At 41.4% G+C, this 17,201-nt stretch overlaps 1 protein-coding gene across 9 annotated transcripts in view; it reads left to right on the forward strand.

Annotated features, from left to right (window-relative positions):
- Window positions 1-17,201, forward strand: part of LOC124120339 (pleckstrin homology-like domain family B member 2) — a 173,514-nt gene that overhangs the window by 85,178 nt on the left and 71,135 nt on the right. The window contains exon 1 of one of the 9 annotated variants that reach the window (XM_046483148.2): window positions 14,180-14,200. The exons of the other annotated variants lie outside the window; for them this stretch is intronic. The gene's annotated coding sequence lies outside the window, so the exon portion shown is untranslated. Of the gene's footprint in view, window positions 1-14,179; window positions 14,201-17,201 lie in introns of those variants that run through there. 9 annotated transcript variants of the gene reach the window in all.

The following is a 17,201-nucleotide window of genomic DNA, read 5'->3' on the forward strand; positions in this document are numbered from 1 at the left end:
ACTGGTGCCTTTTGATAGTTTGGGATTTTTAAAAAATCTTTTTTTCGAGTTTCCATTGCACCGACTTTGATTTAGACTGAAAATGGCAGTAGTCCTTGTTTCCGGAGCAGATCTTGAAAACCGTACCATTTTTCTTCACCATATTTGCACATTGATAGGTCTAGTAGTGAACTGGTGCCTTTGGATAGTTTTGGATTTTTTTTAAAAGTTATTTTTCGAGTTTCCATGGCAACGACTTTGATTTAGACTGAAAATGGAGGTAGTCCTCGTTTCCTGAGCAGATCTTGAAAAACGTACTATATTTCTTTACAAAAAGGCCCAGTGAACATAGTTCTCAGGAGCTAATGCATTGCACACACCCGACATGTCATATTGGCAGGGGATGTGAGTATTTCATGCTTGTTAGAATATTATTTTGCTGGAAAAAACAGAGTTGAAATTCGTAAATTTCGTGGTTTATACTGACAGCCTGAAATGTTATATACGACAGATATATTTTTCCAGAGTTTAATTGCCCATAATTAAGGGTGCATATAACACATGAGTGAGTATTATACGGGAATAAATAACTTTAGTATACATTGATCAATTGGAAGGGGTGCTAATTTGGATTGTTCACTAGCCAATATATTAGCAATTATCGACGTGTGCGCTTATTAAGCCGAATACGGTATGTTTCATTTTGTCATTGTAGCCCAAGGGATGTTTTAGGGGACATCAATCATTCATGTCATAGGTCAAGGTCATCTTGAAGGTCACAACCTAAATACCCTCAAGAATCAATAGTGAAGAGTCTCTGTGTGTCTGTCTCTGTGTGTCTGTCTCTGGTGTGTCTGTGTGTCTGTGACTGTGTGTGTCTGTCTCTGTGTGTCTGTGTGTCTGTGACTGTGTGTGTCTGTCTCTGTGTGTCTGTGACTGTGTGTGTCTGTCTCTGTGTGTCATTTGAAACAGACGCCTTCTCCCGGACATATTTGTTCCGGTTCGTTAGTCTGCATGACTACTTCAGTTCTTTTTGCCTCTTTCCTTGATTGACAGGTCCAATAAACTTTGATTTGATTCTACTCTCTGTTGATTGGCCATTGACTTTGTAGGCGTGTCAATATATGTGCATAAATTTAACAATCACCTGATTCATGTCACGCCACAGTACGTATTCCTACACCTGGAATCTCATCATTTTTGACTGCTTTGTTATAAGCAACTGTTTTTGGTTAAACTATTGTATGTTTTCATTCCCGAATTTAATTATAAGCATTGACTGTATTTTTTTGGGTTCATTGAATTTATGAAACTGAATCTTTTTATGTAAATGATCTACTAAATGAACAACTGATCCAGTTGATCCAGTCTGGGCCAGGTAAACCAGTGATTGATAGCATGAGCACTGCTTCATGACATCCACGTATGACACATCCTGGCTCCATCTTGAAACGCGAGTCTCGGTCTCCATTGTAGTTGTCCCTGTTAAAAACCTAGTGTCCTTGGATCTATTTTGTGACTGACTCCCCCCAGGGGGAACGTTAAAAGACAATTATTTTTATTTGAATATCTTTCAATGATCTACTGCCGAAGGCATGTTACACGCCCATGAATTGTCTATGCATGTCAAGACTTTAGTAAGAAATATAGCAAAACGACTAACGGGATCGGGTGGTCAGGCTTGCTGACTTGGTTGATGCATGTCATCATTTCCCAATTGCGTAGATTGATGCTCATGATGTCAATCACTGGATTGTCTAGTCCAGACTCGATTATTTACTGACCGCCGTCATATAGCTGGAATATTGCTGAGTGCAGCATTAAACAACAAATAATGTTTGGTATAGTGGTGTTCCGATTAACTGAAACTTGAAAATCATTTAGAAGGTCGAAACCACAAAGCTGTTGAATGCAATTTTCCATAATTTCACGTGTTCAAATTTCAGAAAAAATGCTTCTTGAAAAGCCCCATACTGTATTTACTTGAGTATAGTGCACATTTTTTCCCCAAAAATACATGTGTAGAGGCAGGTACACATAGTTCACCCTACAATGAGTGTTCATGTTTTTCCCCAACACAAAGATGTCACTGTGAGCATGTAACACACGAAATACCATGTCACCTGCTCTGAAGCATGCTCATCCTGTGATTACACTATCTGCTTATAAAAAGTGTTCATTGCCTATCTGGACTGATATTTGTTTAAACAATTATATATTTTTTTTTCAAATTTCAATTCCCATTTATACTGACGAAGATTGTTATCACCTCGTTACCCGAAGGGATTTCGTGTAGTATGTCAACGTGTGATTACACTATCTGCTTATAAAAAGTGTTCATTGCCTATCTGGACTGATATTTGTTTAAACAATTACCTTATTCGACATAATAAGCGCCCAGGGCGCTCTCAAATTAAGAAATAGGGGGCTCTTATGAGAATAAACTTTTGGTGAAAAAAATAGTTAAAAGATCTTAAATTTTGTGGTTAATGCTGACAGCCTGAAATGATACAAAAGAAAAGTCTGTGCGTATTAGACACGACAGATATATTTCTCCAGAATTTAATTGCCCATGATATGGAATGCATATAACGCACGAGTGCGTATTATACACGAAAATAAATAAGTCTTGTGTACATTGATCATTCGGAAGAGGTGCTAATAGTGATTGTTCACTGGCCAATATATTAGCAAATATCGCTTATTAGAGCGGGATGCTTATTACGTCGAATACGGTATATATTTTTTTTTCAAATTTCAATTCCCATTTTTATTGACGAAGATTGTTATCACCTGTTCGCTACCCGAAGGGATGTCGTGTAGTATGTCAACGTTCATGATACTACATCCATTAGAGGGGCTGGCATCCTCCTTGAGTGCGCACAAAAGTCAAGAAAGTAATCTAATCACATTTGAGCCCTAGCTGTTATGGCAAGCATGGGTTGCTGGAGACATATTCTCCACCCAGATCTCACTGGTCTATTCGGGTAGAGTTAGGTGTGTGTCTTGTGTGGGATCATAAAAGCTGTTAAAATTGAGTTGTTATGTAGTTAAACATTTGTGAGTTGTTTTAAGAGGCCCCTGGAGGAGTAGATAGCTCAGTGTAAGATATTTGATGTGCATTTTATGGATTGCGCTTAAAGGTTAAAAAAAACTTGCCGAATCCATCCATTGTAGAAGTCAGTCTTAACAATTTTATTGACATTTTTTTACATAATTACTGATTATGATAACCCCCTCCTCTTTTGTCAAGCATATATTTTTTCAGTGTAAGAGTGAGTGAGTGAGTGGGTTTGGTTTAACGCCGCTTTTAACAGTATTCCAGTTATATCACGGCATGTCAGCTTAATGTGGGAGGAAAGCCCGAAGTGATGCAGGTCTTAGACTTTTACCACTTCGGTGAAACCCACGAGCACGGGTATGGTGCTGACACACCTAGAAACATAATCGGGGCGAACCGGGATTCGAACCTACAATCATAGGTTTCTGGCGTGCCCAAGGGACGCAACTCTGCACAACTCTGCGCGGCGCCTTAGACGACTGGGCCACCCGTGCCCCCTTCAGTGTAAGAAGAAACCGACTATTTGATATTAGGGCAGGGGGGGGAAGCCTAGGAATTTGTATGGGTATTTTCTCAGCTACAGCTACTAAACCGGATATAATTTTTTTTTTTTTATTTAAAACTAGGACTGGTATGAGCCTGAAGGTTTTTTAAAGAAAAACACCTGGAACAATGGATTTTTTGTAGCCTGCAAGTTTTCCTTTTTCTCAACAGTCTAAAGCATAAAAAAAATTCAAGGATTTTAGACAATTTCTTTATATCATCATCATCATCATCATCATCATCATCTTCATCATCATCATCATCATCATCATCATCAATGACTGGTCAAGGGGGTGGAGGGATTTTTTGTAGCCAGCAATTTTTCCTTTTTCTTAACAGTCTAAAGCATAAAAAAAATTCAAGGATTTTAGACAATTTCTTTATATCATCATCATCATCATCATCATCTTCATCATCATCATCATCATCATCATCATCATCATCATCATCATCATCAATGACTGGTCAAGGGGGTGGAGGGATTTTTTGTAGCCTGCAATTTTTCCTTTTTCTCAACAGTCTAAAGCATAAAAAAAATTCAAGGATTTTAGACAATTTCTTTATATCATCATCATCATCATCATCATCATCACAATTTATCATTTATTGCAATGACCATATTTATCATAATCATATCAATTATCGCGATCATCATCATCATCATCATCATCATCATCATCGTCAAGGGGATGGGGGGAAGGGATGTGAGACATCCAACCCATCGAGCACAAAACCCCTTCCTACCCACAAACTACGACCAGTTGTTGCAGCGGTCATTTAGAAGCCTGGATCCTTTATGCAGAAAGATGTAGACGTAGCTGTTCCACCTGGGTGCCCCTGTTGATTGGGATGAGCGTGCAGGTGACAGTCACCATTACTATAGCACAGAGGTCACGCTGGGGTTGTCTGGATCATGTTTAGTGTCCACTGTATAAAACCCAGGATTAAGGTCAAATTTCATGATGAACTATCAGTCACATGAAATCAGATTTATTGCCAATTGGAGCCAGGTTTGACACTTATTTCTTGGGCATTGTCACAGATTTGTAGACGTGGGTAATAAAATGTCAGTACCTAGATAAGTTGGAGGTGTATGTTCGTCTGTGTCTGTGTCTGTGTCTGTCTGTGTGTCTGTGTCTGTCTGTGTGTCTGTCGGTGTCATCGGGGGGGGGGGAAAGGGACGTATCTAATGGTGAGTGTTGGGAAGTGCCGATGTCTGATAAGAGAAGGAATGCGTTCAATGTTCAAAAGGACTATTTATTTATGTTGAAATTTTATGAACAATTTGAAAATATGGAACCTTGCTGGTAACATTTAACTAATCGGAAGAAAATGAAGACAAATGTTAACAGAGAGACATGTACACAGTGATGATGGAGATGGTACAGTCTACAGACACGATGATGATGATGATGATGATGATGATGATGATGATGATGACATAAATGATTAAAATTAATATGACGGTGATTAGGATTATAATGGGGATATTGTTTGTTTGTTTGTTGTTTTACGCCGCACTTAGCAATATTCCACCTATGTGAAAGCAGTCTGTAAATAATCGATTCTGGACCAGAAAATCCAGTGATTGACACCATGAGCATTGATCCATGCAATTGGGATACAATGACATGCATCAACCAAGTCAGCGAGCCTGACCACCCGATCCCGTTAGTCACCGCTTAGGACAAGTATAGCCACCTACCCTGGATCTTCACGGGGCAATATATAATGGTGATAATATGTTTACCCGGTATAATTAAAATAATGGTGATGAAGATTATAATGGTGATGATTGTGATAATACAAATAATGATGATGATGATGATGATGATGATGATGGCGATAATTGATATGATTATGATAAATATGATCTTTGCAATAAATGATGACGACGATGATGATGATGATGATGGCGATAATTGATATGATTATGATAAATATGATCTTTGCAATAAATGATGATGACGACGATGATGAAGATGATGATGATGGCGATAATTGATATGATTATGATAAATATGATCTTTGCAATAAATGATGATGACGACGATGATGAAGATGATGATGATGGCGATAATTGATATGATTATGATAAATATGGTCATGATGATGATGAAGATGAAGTGAGGATGATGATGATGATGATGATGATGATGACCCTACTACTTCCTGGTCTCTCCATGCCGCCGCTCCATGCTGGTGCCCAGTACCCCACAAACAGCCAGCTGCCAGTGTGTGGGAGTAGTGCGTTGATGTATGTGGACATTAAGGGGTATTAACCTTCTACAGCGGCTTGTTTGATGTGAGCCGGCTCACCACGCTGCAGGCACCTCCACCATGTTCGGTCTGGGCCGGGGTTTTCATGGGTCCTACACGCTGAGCTACCGCAGCAATACCTTGGTGTTGTGTTCCCTGGTCGGGTTTCAGAAACAGATTGCCACGGAGATGTAACGTTTATTGAATGTCAGAAATGTTTGGTCTGGTTGAAGGAAAACTCTCATTTTCTCTTCAGGTAAAATGTGCTTGGAGATCCCTTAAAAGTTTAGTACAGGAAACTGGTATGAAATTCAGTGAGCTTTGATTTGGCAAATTTTGTTACCTGTTATTGGTGAAAATCAGTATTTGATTTTTGTCCCTGCCTGCATCACTACCAAAGACTTACACAGACACAAAGACACACACACAGTCTCACACACAGTCTCACACAGACACACAGTCACACACACACACACACAGTCTCACACAGACACACACAGACACAGTCTCACACAGACACACTCACACACACACACAGCCACACACACACAGTCACACACAGACACACACAGAGACACAGACACATACAGTCACACACAGACACATTGTCACACACAGACACACAGTCACACAGACACACGGAGAGACACACACAGAGACACACACAAACACAGTCACACACAGACACAGACGCACATTCACAGACACAGAGTCTCACACAGACACACCCAGTCTCACAGTCCCTGGTCCCTATTAGTTCCACTTCTGTCCAGCCGTTACTGTGACGCTATAGTCCTAAATGAAGCAAGTCTATATTTTCCACAGGTTCGTAGTTTTCCCATCTCACCGAAGCTCCTTTTCAATATGAATGTAGTTGCTTGTTTGTATCAAAGTTATAGAATTTCAGAGAGTAAGCATTATTCTAACACACGCACACTTGCGCGCAGCACACCGGCACACAATCACGCTCACGCATATGCAGAAGCTTCTTGTCATCTTATTGCCCCAAAGTACCTTCAGCCAATGATAACTGCTCTGTGCTGCTCTTCTCTCTCCTCCGGGTACAACCCTTGAAGATCCGGGGTAGAATAGGTCTTCACCAACCCATACTTGCCATAAAGGGCGACCATGCTTGTTGTAAGAGGGTGGTCAGACTCGCTGACTTGGTTGATCCATGTCAACGTATCCCAATTGGGTTGATCAATTCTCATGATATCCATCACTGGATTGTCTGGTCCAGACTCGGTTATTTACAGACCGCTGTCATATAGCTGGAATATTGCTGCGTGCTGCGTTAAACAACAAACCAACCAACCAATTCTCAGGGTACAATAACTATTCACCTACACAGTCCTGTGAAACACTCTTGCTTCATGTCACCTCCATCAAATAACGTTCTCTGATGCTTTCAACAGTTCGCTTTTTTTATGTTTTATTTTTTTTAAAAAAGACAAAAAATAAACAGTCGAAATGTTTTTCAAAAATTTGAAGGAGAATCTAATTATGAATTCCTTGTGGTCTAATTAAAATATCTGTATATGTCATAAGTCAGTTTCATTCCAAATCCTTCAGCCATGTTGAGTCAGTATAACATGTCAGATGTGAGAACTGTGGAGGATAGTTGGGGACTTGTCAGCAGCAGCCCCAGCAAGTCTACACGGTCGTCGGAATTCCGTTCTAAATTTACCCGCCTGCATGACATTTTATAATTTACTTTGTTGCAATCCTGCAAGAAAAACACAGGGGACAAGAAGCAACACGGTGCCTGGCCAGGGGAGGATATTTGCTTGAAACTGGTAAATTGATTATGTTTAGCTCAGACGGGTAACACGGGATGAAACTGAGAAGATGTGTACGAAAAGGATGTAAACAGATGTTAATGTGTCTTGTGTCTTGGGTCTTGGGTCAGTGGAGAGTTGGTATAGTTCTAGCAGTTGAGGACATTCTACACTGTTGAGCAGTACTTGGGGAAATAGTATCATCATTGTTTATTTGATTGATAACAGCAGAAGGGGAAATAGTTTTACACTTTTTATTTGAATGACTTCAGTAGTAGGGGAAATAGAATCATCATTGTTTATTTGATTGATAACAGCAGAAGGGGAAATAGTTTTACACTTTTTATTTGAATGACTTCAGTAGTAGGGGAAATAGAATCATTGTTTATTTGAATGACTTCAGTAGTAGGAGAAATATAATCATCATTGTTTATTTGATTGATAAGAGCAGAAGGGGAAATAGTTTTACACTTTTTATTTGAATGACTTCAGTAGTAGGGGAAATAGAATCATTTTTTATTTGAATGACTTCAGTAGTAGGGGAAATAGTATCATCATTGTTTATTTGATTGATAACAGCAGAAGGAGAAATAGTTTTACACTTTTTATTTGAATGACTTCAGTAGTAGGGGAAATAGAATCATCATTTTTTATTTGAATGACTTCAGTAGTAGGGGAAATAGAATCATTGTTTATTTGAATGACTCCAGTAGTAGGGAAATATAATCATCATTGTTTATTTGATTGGTACAAGTAGTAGGAAAATAGATCATCATAAGTATCTGTGCTCTGTGTTAGTTTGAATTTATGAATTCTTTACCATATCTGTTAAGGCTAGATGGAAATTATTAATTTATTGATTTTCTTATATGATATTGTTCCATGTTTTATGTGTTTTTATATCAACAAATTTTGGTCCTTATTTAACTCCTCAATCAAATTTTTATTCAAAGGTGTACATTGTGATCTACTTCCTCATAGTGAACACTGGTAACATGGGAGATTTGGAGGAGGGGGGGCAATTGTCACTGGAACTCAATCTTAGTTTTTAAAACATTGAAGTTAAAATCAGTTAGAAATATGTAATATTTCATTAATTAACAAACTATTTACTATTTGTTGTTGACCAGCGGAGATAACGGGGGTATGTGAGCTTGGCTCACTTCTTTCTTGTTATAGTTCGTTATAACCAATGTTTATTATACACATATTAACAACATATATACAGCAAATGGACGGGATAAAAACAACAGTTTGTTTATCCGTCAGGTTGTTATAAGCGTGTTCATTATAAACATAGTTTACAGTAGAGATAATTTATGGTTAACATATTTACAGTAAATAAATAAGTTGTTATCCATAAATCATATCTTCTTTCCTTTTTTTCCATATTGACATTAATGTCTTCAAAAATACTTTCATCCCATCTTAAAACCGTGCAGTGTGAAATATCCTGCTAACTTAACTGGCTTTGAGCATGATGCCAGACCTCTGAATAATTATGTCACCAGCGCATTCCGAGGTCCAGGCCACCCAGATAGCGGCGTGTAATAACACGGCCCTTGAATTGGTAACGACACATGCTGAATGTGTGGTCATGCTCGGCCACTGGAATGTGGTGCTAACATCTTTTTGTGAGGCATGCAGAATTCTTCAGATTCTTTCAGTGTGTACAGGTGTCTTGGGATGTCTGATGTTGTTCGCTTGGTGATTTGTTTTCTCTGGGTAGCCTCTCTTGGGTCTGTGTGTTGGGCAGATATTGTCTGGGGTCTGTGTGTTTGGGCAGATATTGTCTGGGGTCTGTGTGTTTGGGCAGATATTGTCTGGGGTCTGTGTGTTTGGCCAGATATTGTCTGGGGTCTGTGTGTTGGAGCAGATATTGTCTGGGGTCTGTGTGTTGGAGCAGATATTGTCTGGGGTCTGTGTGTTGGGGCAGATATTGTCTTGGGTCAATGTGTTTGGGCAGATATTGTCTGGGGTCTGTGTGTTTGGGCAGATATTGTCTTGGGTCTGTGTGTTTTGGCTGATATTGTCTTGGGTCTGTGTGTTTGGGCAGATATTGTCTGGGGTCTGTGTTTGGGCAGATATTGTCTTGGGTCAATGTGTGTTGGGGCAGATATTGTCTTGGGTCTGTGTGTGGGCAGATATTGTCTTGGGTCAATGTGTGTGGGCAGATATTGTCTGGAGTCTGTGTGTTTGGGCAGATATTGTCTGGGGTCTGTGTGTTTGGGCAGATATTGTCTGGGGTCTGTGTGTTTGGGCAGATATTGTCTGGGGTCTGTGTGTTTGGGCAGATATTGCCTGGGGTCTGTGTGTTGTACCGATATTGCCTGGGGTCTGTGTGTTTGGGCAGATGTTGCCTGGGGTCTGTGTGTTTGGGCTGATATTGTCTGGGGTCTGTGTGTTGGGCCAGATATTGTCTGGGGTCTGTGTGTTGGGCAGATATTGTCTGGGGTCTGTGTGTTGGAGCAGATATTGTCTGGGGTCTGTGTGTTGGAGCAGATATTGCCTGGGGTCTGTGTGTTGGAGCAGATATTGTCTGGGGTCTGTGTGTTTGAGCAGATATTGTCTAGGGTCTGTGTTTGGGCCAGATATTGTCTGGGGTCTGTGTGTTGGAGCAGATATTGTCTGGGGTCTGTGTGATGGAGCAGATATTGTCTGGGGTCTGTGTGTTGGAGCAGATATTGTCTGGGGTCTGTGTGTTTGGGCAGATATTGTCTGGGGTCTGTGTGTTGGAGCAGATATTGTCTGGGGTCTGTGTGTTTGGGCAGATATTGTCTGGGGTCTGTGTGTTTGGGCAGATATTGTCTGGGGTCTGTGTTTGGGCCAGATATTGTCTGGGGTCTGTGTGTTGGAGCAGATATTGTCTGGGGCCTGTGTGTTGGAGCAGATATTGTCTGGGGTCTGTGTGTTTGAGCAGATATTGTCTGGGGTCTGTGTGTTGGGGCAGATATTGCCTGGGGTCTGTGTGTTGGAGCAGATATTGTCTGGGGTCTGTGTGTTGGAGCAGATATTGTCTGGGGTCTGTGTGTTGGAGCAGATATTGTCTGGGGTCTGTGTGTTGGAGCAGATATTGTCTGGGGTCTGTGTGTTTGAGCAGATATTGTCTTGGTTTAGTCTGATGTCTTTTATGGCAGTTATTTTCTCTCGGTCTTTTCCCTGTTACCAGGCCAATTGCTGTAATGCAAGACAGGACCAAATAACCCATTTTGTCATTTTCCTTTCCACTTGAAAAGTCTACATAGGGAGTTGACACTCTGTGTGTAGGGGGTTGAGTAGACTAACATTTAGTCTCTGAAATCTTATATTACACAATATCCTTCTTGACTCTAAAAATAAAAAAAATTCCCTATGCTGATTTCATGCTGTGGAATAGAGCTAGCTTGAGCTGGCTAGACTTGCTTTTGTATGCATTTCTAGATTATTATTTTTTTCATAAAATAAATATATTCCACGGTCATGGTGCAGGACTAGGGGTTGAGGGGTACACACAGACAAGACTGCGTGTAACAGGAAGTAGCGTTTACTGGGGAACTCAAGCACCTGATTGCCCAATAAATAGAGATTTTCTTAGAACTAGTGTGTCAATAGTGATAACATTAGATATCGGGGGTATGATTGAGTAGGGGGACACATTCCACTCTCTGAAGTACAGGATGGGGGGTGGGGTGGGTGGAGGGGTGGTCTGAATAAGTCGGAATCAACAACACTTGGTGACCTCCCATGGACTCACATTTTGTCTCAGTTATAACACATTTTGAGATGGTTATTAAACTGTATGGTATATGATGTGAGATATTTCATAAACTGAGACTCCAAGAGAAGTCTACACTGGCAAAGTAGTCTAGATTTGCCTGGCTATTTTAGGGTGTGTTTCCTTCAGTGGCTGTATGAGACAGTGTCCTATGGTATCTTTAAGTGCCATGAGGAAGTCGCCTGCTACCCAAAGACTTGTGGCAGGGCGGTGGGGTACCCTAGTGGTCAAAGTGTTCTTGTCATGCCGAAGACCCGGGTTCGATTCCCCACATGGTTACAATGTGTGACGCTCATTTCTGGTGTCCCCCGCCGTGATATTGCTGGAATATTGCTAAAATCAGCATAAAACCATACTCATCCACTCACTCACCCAAGACTTGTGGCAGTATCAAACAGCTTGTGAAATGTAGCAAGGCTGGATTGACTTCAGAAAATTCTGTTTAACCTCCTCAGTTGAATTAGGCTTGATAAAAAGCCAGAATTGGTTATTTTCCATCAAATAAATCTTTGTAGATTTACTATGAAGTTCCCGAAATTTGACTTTATTGTAGTACCATTTTCTTTCAATTTGAGGGGCGGTTGGGTAGCCTAGTGGTTAAAGCGTTCGCTCGTCATGCCGAAGACCCGGGTTCGATTCCCGACATGGGTACAATGTGTGAAGCCCATTTCTGGTGTCCCGTGATATTGCTGGGATATTGCTAAAAGCGGCGTAAAACCATACTCAGTCAGTCTTTCAATTTGATAATAACCCATTCAGGACAAGTTATCTGGCTAATGTATAAATTAAGAAGGAGATATGTGTGATCCTTGCTGCACCCCACTAAAATATTTGGTCTAAGTTTGAGCACCCTGCTGACATATTTGTTTCAGCAGGACATTGTCCTTTCAGACTGGACGCTAGTCCAGCACCCTGACTGTGGAATTTATATTTTTTAGGCATTTTTTTTTTACTAAAAGCCGAGGCCTAGGCAAGTCTAGATCAAGCTAACCAAGTCTAGTTTGCTTGATTACACATATGAAAACAGCAGAAGAGGAAAGGTTCTGTCAAAGAAAAAAAATAGATTATTTTAAAGACATGTTTTCATTGACTAAGTGTTAGTCTAACTAGATTGTCACGATATGGCTGAAATATTGCCGATGTGACATGAAATTTTAACTCACTCACTCACTCACTCACTCACTCACTCACTCACTCACTCACTCACTCACTAGTCTAACTGGACACCAGCTTTAAGAAATAGGACTAAATAGCGTGTAAATCTGACAGTAAACGTATAAGTGCTGGAATATAACAGTGTGGGTGTAGGTTGTCAGTAGAAAGAGAGCTGTTATTCGTTAACAGACATCCGACCCTACACAAACCTGTCGTACTGGCGACTACCCCTAGATGGTGGTGGGCTGGACTGACTTCTCTGTCATTCACTAGATCACTGTGAATTATTGGAGCGGAAAATGGCAATATACAAAACTCTTTGATCGAGATAAACGGGGTGAGACTGGTGTTCCCGCTCACCCGACAGACTATAGTCATGGCCGTACCATGAGACAGACATGATGTCAAGGTATTGTAGGAAGCACATATGAATTGGAGAGAAATGATTTATTGGCATGTTGGGTTAATATTGGTGACACTAGGTTGTTAGCATGTCTGACTCTGGATTGTTAACATCTGTGATGCTGAGTTGTTGGCATGTGTGGTTGTTATAACAATATAGATTTAAGTGGCATCAAGATGCTTGAAGGAAAATCGTGTACTTAATGAGAAGGAAAGTGTAAAAGTACTTACATCCCCCTGAACACACTCACTCACTCACTCACTCACTCACTCACTCACACACTCACTCACTCACTCACTCACTCACTCACCCACCCACCCACCCACCCACCCACTCACTCACTCACTCACTCACTCACTCACTCACAACTGCCCACCCACCAACTCACTCTCACTCACTCACTCACTCACTCACTCACTCACCCACCCACCCACTCACTCACTCACTCACTCACTCACTCACTCACTCACTCACTCACCCACTCACTCACTCACTCACTCACTCACTCACAACTGCCCACCCACCAACTCACTCTCACTCACTCACTCACTCACTCACAACTGCCCACCCACCAACTCACTCACTCACTCACTCACTCACTCACTCACTCACTCACTCACTCACAACTGCCCACCCACCAACTCACTCACACTCACTCACTCACTCACTCACTCACTCACTCACTCACTCACTCACTCACTCACTCACAACTGCCCACCCACCAACTCACTCACACTCACTCACTCACTCACTCACTCACTCACTCACTCACTCACTCACTCACTCACTCACTCACACCCACTCACTCACTCACAACCCACTTCCTCACTCACAACCCCCTCACACTCACTCACTCACTCACACCCACTCAATCACACGCTTACTGAAGGATGACAGGTTAGTGGAAGGTTGTCCCACATCCAGAGCCCTGTCCTTGCCCCGAGATACTCCCAGCTGAGATAAGTGTACACAGCGTTGCCACCCTCACCCCAGGGAGCTGCTGTGGTGTGGGTAGGGGAGGGTGAAAGAGGTGGGGGCGTCCTGGGGTGTCCTGGAAGGCTGAGCTGGAAGCATTAAGCCTCAAGTTGAATGTAAACATTCTTTTGTAGAGGGAATAATAGTATCACTTGCAGTTTGACCCGAGCTGTGACTGGACTGCTGGTCAGGTCAATCTACACACACAACCTTAGACATGTCCCTCCTAGCATTTGGCTACTATGGTTAAAGGATAGTTGGAGAGAGTGGAGGGATCTTGGTGACTGGCTGAGGTAAGGGTTGAACTTATGTACGCCTGGGAATTTCCACGAAGTCTTGCTTCTGTGGGCAAGGTACCACCACCCAACCCTGTCTATAACTCTCAACTAAATCTGCGTTTCTGTCAGGGCAAAAGGAGGGTCTTTCTACGAAGTCTGTGTGTTTTCTGTGGGCCCGGTATTACTATAACAAATTCTTACAGTGGGCAATGGACACTAATACTTAGTGTCTGAATTAATGTTACATATTAAGTTGACTGTCAGACTGTCAGAGCTCGGAAAGGGTGGGAACATGATTGAGTTAGTGAGTTCGGTTTTACGCCGCTTTTAACAGTATTATAGTTATATCACGGCATGTCAGCTTAATGTGTGAGGAAAGCCCGAAGTCATGCAGGTCTCAGACGTTTACCACTTCGGTGAAACCCACGAGCATGGGCATGGTGCTGACAAACCTAGAAACATAATCGGGGGGAACCGGGATTCGAACCCACAATCATAGGTTTCTGGCGTGCCCAAGGAACGCAACTCTGCACAGCGAATCGTGGCGCCTTAGACGACTGGGCCACCCGTGCCCCCGGTGGGAACATGGGATGCATACAAACTGTCAGAGCTCAGGAGGGGGTGGGAAAATGGGATGAGTACAGACTGTCAGAGCTCAGGAGGGGGTGGGAAAATGGACCTTGTGAAGCAAATGCTTCTACCACTAGGCTATGTCACCGACCCCTATCTTGCTATTAGGGATATAATCATATGTCAGATGCCAATGTATCAGTTAATTATAATATCAATGCAGTATCGATACAAATTGATGACTACCGATTTACTCCCACAGAACGGTTTATATGTATTATGATTACCGTGGTTAAGATGGACAGTGAAAAGGCAGAAGATTTATCTTTAAACATTTAATGGTTCAGCCTTACATACATGATTAATACTAGTATTAATCAATATATATATATATCGATATACATCGCGATACTTTGACCCGTGGTAAAAATCATTTGTTGCAGTTGTGATAATTAGAACATACAGAATTCAGTCATGTTTACATGAAATCAGTATCAAAGTTAGACGCTTTGTCCGTGGGGTAAGATACTTAAAGAATTACTATTCTGCTTGAAATGTCTCTGGCCTGGGGAAATAGGCAGATACTTGGAATGCTGAGAGGACTGAGAAAGATTAACTGATATGGTTTGAAATATAACAGTGATTAGTTGCATATGTTCGGCTTGAAAGAATACTAGCTGACCGTGTAGATTTGATGATACTTTCTGCAGACAACACAGAATCAAGCATGTGATCAAAAGCTTTAGAACAGAATAAGAAATTGTTATACAACCTCACATGACCTCAACACATTTTTGACCGTATAATATTCAAGTAGGGTTGTAACAAAATATTGTTTGACAGTCGGCGATAAAGAGTTGACTTCTTTGTGGACTGGCAGTAAATCAGAGGGAGGAAGTATGTCACCCGGCCACATACCTACCTGAGCTTTCAAGTTGCTGGCCTAGCAGGTCATGTAATGACAAAGTGGTCGCAAATTGGCGTCTCGTGAGTGTTTCTGGGCAAAATGTCAGCCAACTAGTTAGCTTGGCATGTCCCCCTTGAAGATCCAGGTTAGACTTGATCTTCAGCAAGCCTGCTTGTCTATGAGGTGACTAACGAGATCGGGTGGTCAGACTTGTGGATTTGGTGCTTATGATATCAATCCCTGGATTGTCTTGTCCAAACTTGAATATTTTTAATCTGTCATATCGCTGGAATATTGGGGAGTGCATCATTAAGCACCAATCAAGCAAATGTAACAGGTTCCTGTAGACTTGGTCCCGCACAGGGGGCCCTGTCGTCTCCAACATTATGCTGTTTGTTTGTTTGTTTGTTTGTTGTTTAACACCGCACTCAGCAATATTCCAGCTATATGACGGCGGTCTGTAAATAATCGAGTCTGGACCAGACAATCCAGTGATTAATATCATGAGCATCGAGATCCACGCAATTGGGATCGATGACATGCATCAACCAAGTCAGTGAACCTGATCACCCAATCCCGTTAGTCGCCTTTTACGACAAGCATAGTCACCTTTTACGGCAAGCATGGGTTGCTGAAGACCTTTTCTACCCCGGATCTTCACGGGTCCAGACACGCCATGATATATTTCTTGAATACTGTTCAAAGCAGCATTAAGCTAAACTCACTCACTAACTTCTCTTGAGTAGCATATGTCAATAATTAGGGAAATATTTGTTTAACCAGTCAGTTAATGTGTCATCTTACATTCCATGCATACGAGAAAATATTCTGGTGGTTTATGTTCCAATGGCTCAGCAAGTCTGGAGCTATAAATATTTTGTCTGTCACATACAATATATTGCTTGCTAAACTAGGTCTTTGTTTGATAAAGTCAGTGGGATTTTGTAATAAATGTCTGAAACCTGCATCACTTCAGGCTTTCTCCCACATTAAGCTGACAGGCTGTGATATAACTGGAATACTGTTAAAAGCGACGTTAAACCCAATTCACTCACTCACTCACTCACTTGGTCTCCTCAAACAAACTCCTTTGACTTGATCATTTACAAGCTGTTGTCATGTGACCGGAATATCGTTGAGTGCAGCATTAAACAATAAACACACAAACTGACAAAGTTAGTTATGAATCTTGTGTTTGTTGACAGATATGTGTAGGGTAAAGCACCTCCATGGGTTTTTATGATATTTATCATCGGCATCCACGGGATAAGGGTTTGAAGTATCATAATAACCCAAGGGGAAGTGTTTTCTCTAACTTATGAAACGAAAAAAGAAACTTCGAACAGTGTTTATCAACATTTTTATTCCCCTCCCCTACAAAGTTGGCAGGGAATATTGAAATGGGTTCCGTCCGTCCGTGCATGTGTGCGTGTGTCTGTGCATCCCGAAATCGTTTCCGGAGCACAACTCAGAAACCATTAAATATTTCTGTATGAAACTTTGCATGTCTATCAGACTCATGGTTCTATGAGGGTGCTG

Source organism: Haliotis rufescens, unplaced genomic scaffold (genome assembly GCF_023055435.1).
Source record: "Haliotis rufescens isolate VD_foot unplaced genomic scaffold, xgHalRufe1.0.p SCAF_24, whole genome shotgun sequence".
NCBI lineage: Eukaryota > Metazoa > Mollusca > Gastropoda > Lepetellida > Haliotidae > Haliotis > Haliotis rufescens.